Below are 5,679 nucleotides of genomic sequence, written 5' to 3'. Positions count from 1 at the left end.
ACAAGGAGCTGGGTTTTGGGGGGGGGGTGTTGTGGTTTTATTTTTTTGTATCAAAATATTTATACTTGAGACTATGTGAAAAGCTTTTCAGAATGACTTGGCCTGTTCAGAAATAGTGTTTGGGGGGAATATTAAAAGTTTGCTGTGAATTTTAAAAGTGAATTTCTTCTTTTTTTTGTGTGGTTGTTGAGGTGGTTGCCTGACAACAGCAGCTCTCAAGAGTGGGGAGGAAAACCCTCCATCTCATGTCACAACCTCTTATTTCAATGCAAGAGAAGAAATGGGTCCGTAGAGGGAGCAAAATCCTTCTTTCAAAGTAAGAAAAAGCATCTTTTATAATAAAAATCATCCTACTCTTGGATGTGCAGGAATGAGTCAAGCATTAACTCAAGGACTGCAGTCAGTTCTTGAAAGCAAAACCTCACCCTCTCAGCCAAATCTTGAGCACCCCAGAATCCAGGGGAACCCCCCCCCAGCTCCTGGACTGCTGAAGATGAGATTCCTGTTTAATTTTACACACATAAAATCCAGAGCTGGAAGATTAATGTTAATTTGTGTCTCAATAGAAAGAGATACACGGGGTGCACTCGTCAGGATTATCCAAAGTGCACGTTTAGTACAACAAAGCAGCACCTGAACCTTCTTCTAATAAATCTTTCTAAATTATAACAACCCCTTCAGATGTGCAACTAGCTCTTAAACACCTCACCCAGGGCCAGAGAATCACCTCTACTGCCCTCCAAGGAATTCTTTTCCAAGTTATCACAGAATCCCAGATTATTCTGAGTTGGAAGGGACCCACAAGGATCATCGAGTCCAACTCCTGGGGCTCTTGAGACCAAAATGAGAATCCAATTCTTAGGTGATTTATGTGGAATCACTTCCCATTATACCTATAATGGGAGCAGAAAAACCTCCTCAGGAAGCAGAAGAAGCTTCTGAATATTCTGATTTTCAGGGTTTTTTTTGATCAGGCCCTCAGAAAGTGAGTTCCTGCCACAGAGCACAACCTCACCTGGCTGACAAAGACATGGGGTTACAGCCAAGTGATGATTAAAGGGGGGCTAAAAGAAAGCAGGGGACAGATTTTGTAGCAGGGCCTCTGCAACGGGGTGATGGTTTTAAACTAAAAAAGAGCAGATTCAGACCAGAGAGGTGGAAGAAATTTTTTATGATGAGGGTGGGGAGGCCCTGGCACAGGTTGCCCAGAGAAGCTGTGGCTGCCCCTGGATCCCTGGAAGTGTCCAAAGCCAGGTTGGAGCAACCTGGGCTGGTGGCAGGGATGGTCTAGATGACCCTTAAAGGTCACTTAAACCACAGCTCAGGGGCTGGAAACCTCCCTGCTTGCCGGGCTGACTCGACAGGTGAGGTGGGGAGGAAGTCTGTGAGTCTTATTTATCACCTCATAAATGAGATGAGATTTTAGCTGCGTCAAAATTGTTGTCTTGTGACACGGGGTTCCAAAGAAAACCCAAATTTTGGCCATTAAAGTTGCTGTTTCTTTTAGTTTCATCCCCCTGGAGCTCATCTGGCCCTCATGGAATGGGTTTAATGCAATGTCCAGGTCACCTGACATATTTCCAGGCTTCTAATTTTTTAATCTGTTTTCCTCCTTTTCCCTTTTCTGTCTCCTCAGTCTAACAGCTGATCAGAGGCAATTCCCTTCCATCTGATAAGATGACAACAGCATTATTTTTCTTTTATTTTCAGCTCTAATCACTTTGCCCATCATGGAAATGAGCTCCTGTAGTTAATTTTCTTCTGTGCCTCTTTATTCTTGAAACGCCTTAAAAGCAAAATTCAATCGCCCCAGGAGCTAAAAGATGGATTTGATTTTAATTCGTGCCATGGAAATATCTCCGTGTTAGGATGTTACTGTTGTCATCCTGCAGTTTAAGCTGTTTGCCTGACTTTTTCAGCTGATGGGATAAATCCCTGTAAAGTGGGGGCTGGACTTTTGCCTCCACCACTCATCCCACTGCCAGTTTAACCCAACAACTCCCAGAAAACTTCTTTGTTTGGGGAGCAAAACAATCTCCAGCCCTTTTTAAGGAGGTTGATCCAGGTAGGACCGTGCCTGGGGGGTAGTGACTCAAATTGGGATGTGAAGGGCATTTTTCCAAACCTCTGGGAGACGTGGAGCCTTCCTACATCATGGAGCCTTCCTAAATCATGGACCCTTCCTAAACCATCAAATTCCATGTTTCAGAGCAATGTTCCTGGCGCTGCAGGGAAATGCCTTTAAATGCAGACATAAAATCTCTTGGGTTTGGGTTTTTTTATGGAGAGAGTATAATTATATCAGTCTTTCCTTAATTATCCTTCCTAGAGTTTATCTGTTTATCCATCCCATCCCATCCCATTCCACCCCATCCCATCCCTTCCCATCCAGTGCATCAAGAAACAGTCTCCATAGTATATATATACCATAGTATATATAATAAATATATATTTATTATATGAAAGTATATATAAATTATATTATATAATTTTATATAATTTATATAATTAAAATACTATATTAATATACTGATTATAATATTCCTATAACTTCATATAAATAAAATATGATATTAATATCTGCTTATAATATTATATCTTGATATGGTAATTATAATATTAAATAATATTATACAACCTATAATTATATCTTGTATTATATAATATATAATATATAATATATTATATATTATATATTATATTACATATAAATATATATGTATAATCTCCATAGGTATATACAGAGTATATATATATACACACACATATATATGAATATATACATATATATGTCTGTATATATACTCTATATAGAGAGTATATACATATACATATATATAGTATATATAGTGTGTGTATATATATATATATATATATAGTATATTTCTCTATACTATGGTCATTAATCATTCAAAACCTCAATCCAAGCCAAACTTCTGCCATCACCAGCCCTCCTTCTCCCAGTAGAATCCTCCTCAAGGAACACTCAGAGAGGGCCACAAAGAGTAAATAACAATAAAATAAAGGAATAGAGAAGAAAGCTTTTCCTCCCAGTGGCAGAGAGGCCGTGATGTATCGTCAGGCACAGAATTGCTTCGGTAACCAAGATTGTGGTTTGTGTTACAGATAAAGCAGAACTAAACTAATTAACGATTATTTTTCCTCCCCTGGCTTAAAACAACAGAAGAGCTCCTGCCTCTCCATGTCAATTAGTCACCGCGTTGGAATACAGGCTAATTAGGCTTCATTGATGGATTGCCAACGGGCAGCAAGATGGAAACCAGCTCCACCAGCCTCTTTCTTTCGGCTAATTACGGGCTTATCTTGGAAACAAAAGATGCTGCACGCAATGAAAAGCAAACACTCGCAGGTCCCAAGCCCCGGATCCATGGGTTTGTAGCAAAGCTCCTCCTGGAGGCTGGGAAGTGAGTGAGCCTTCTGCAAAGTGAGACTTCTGCAAAGTGAGACTTCTGCACACGTGGGACTTTTCTCTTTGTTTTCTCTTTGCTGCTGCATCCTCAGGTTGCCCAGAGAGGGTGGGAGATGCCACGTGCCTGGAAACATCCCAGGTCAGCTCGGATGGGGCTCTGAGTCACCTGATCTGGGTGAAGGTGTCCCTGCTCGTTGCAGGGGCTTGGACTGGATGACCTTTAAAGGTCCCTTCCAAGCCAAACCATCCCATGATCCTATGAGAAATAAAAACATGGGTTTTTCTAGGCATATTGTGAAGTTGTAAGATATTCAAGTCCCAGACTGGGACTGGGTATTGGGGACTTTTTCAGCCGGATAAGAGAAATATAAAAATTCCTAAAAATTAAAATCTTTTGGGGCCGTGCAAAAATTTTGTGCACAGGGGGGTTTCTCTTCTCTCTTTGGGCTAAGAACAAAGGAAGAGCCAGCATTTTTGACAGAGGATGTCCAGTGGCCAATTGGAAAGAAGGGAAACCCCCTTTTCAGAGAAAAGAAACCTCTTTAGGCAAAGAAGAATATATTAAGCTTATCTGAAAAGGGTGGGGATTTTGTGAAACTATAAAATGTATGGAATTTAAACCAACAGGGTCTTTCCAAACTCGGTGCGAGAAAGACCCAACGCATTAAATAAATTCTTCCTTGTTTCTTTGTTCCCTGAGTTTATGCCATCTTTCTAAATTTAAAAAGAGGGATATTTCCCACAGTCCCACATAGGACCAGTCCTTCCCTCCGAATCCCACCAAATCCCACTTTCCTTTACATCCTCTGGTGAAACAATTTATGAAATGAAGTCCTTCGGGTGTGGAAAACATCCTTTGCCACTTTTTCCTCCTCTTCCCTCGCGTGCCATGGAAATCCTGAATCCTCCCAAAGGCAGGAGGAAAAGCTCAGCCTTCCAGCAGAGCTCCTTTGCCAACACAAGCCCTCTGGGGAAGCAATTTTCTCCTGCAGGTCCTTGATATTATAACACAGGGCCATTAGTAATCAAATAAAAAAGTGCTTTCAGTTCAACTGAGGGCTCCAAGCTTGGTAACATCTTTCAACAGCAATTTGTAACACTAATGTGGTGTAATTGCTGCTAATGAATGGGTAGGTAGCAGACCAGTTATTATTATGATTTTTCTCCAAGCAACATCAGGCACTGAAACCTGTCTCAGGCTCTCTGAATTTACTGCTCCCGGTGAAAAGCCTCCTCTTGGTCCTCTGAGGTAACTCAGTGAACAGACAGTTTAAGGTGCTTTGGTAAAATTTATGTTGTGCAAATTATTATTTCTCACTTTATGTCCAACTCGGGAAGAAGCTCCAACGAGGCAGAGTTACCCTCCCCTGTGTGATTCCTTCAGTGATGGACTTGTTAGGGATCAAAGCTCCGGCAATAAATTGTAAGTGGCTTTTATACTTCAGATAGTAGTTTGGATTTATCTGTTTTTTAATCACCAATCATGGCAGGAGCTGTTCTTTGTGGGGTTTTACAGTTGTTGTGGTGTTTTACTGCTCTGTGGACTGTTACACACTGCAGAGATTAGACCTGAGATGCCAAAAAATTACCTGTGCTCAGGTAGGGCCGTTCCATGCCGGGGATCAGGTTGTCCCTCTCCTCTGGATGGAGAAAGAGAACCCTCAGGATGCAGAGCAGGTGCCACCATGAAGTGCTGGGGGCTGTAGGGATGGGTGGGAAGGAAGGTCCTGGCTCTCCAGGGCTGTCCTAAGGCAGGTGATGAAGCCCACAGGGAATTTTCTGTTCCCTTGGATGCCTAGTTCTGCTCCTGATGGTGTTTGAACAGAGTGGGGGCTGAACACCTGGTTCAGCAGGAAAACAAAGACCTGCTTTGCTGTCACGTGTTTGGGTCCCCAAGCAATTCCAGACACAGAATTCCTCCTGAATTCCCAGCAGGAGGTGGGTTAATGCAGCCACTGGACCTCTGTTCATTTTATTGAGGATTCAGGAAAACAAACCACGGATTGCAGACCCGTTCCCTGCATTTTTGCAGCTGAGGACGTGACAAAGGAGAAAGGAATGGTGCCTGGCTGTGGGAGAGCACATCCCAAACATGAGGGTCAGGCTGGGGAAGCTCCAAGGAGCAGCTGGAAAGCACAGGGGTATTTTTTCCCAGGATGTACCCTTGTTCTTTTGACGCTGAACGGCACTGAACACACGTGTGTTCCTTCCTGCACCTCTGGGCACACTCACACCCCTCAGATCATCCA

The sequence above is a fragment of the Neopelma chrysocephalum genome, unplaced genomic scaffold (genome assembly GCF_003984885.1).
Source record: "Neopelma chrysocephalum unplaced genomic scaffold, ASM398488v2 Primary Assembly neopelma1_95, whole genome shotgun sequence".
NCBI lineage: Eukaryota > Metazoa > Chordata > Aves > Passeriformes > Pipridae > Neopelma > Neopelma chrysocephalum.
The sequence above is the reverse complement of the archived record's forward strand: the minus strand, read 5'-3'. Positions refer to the sequence as shown.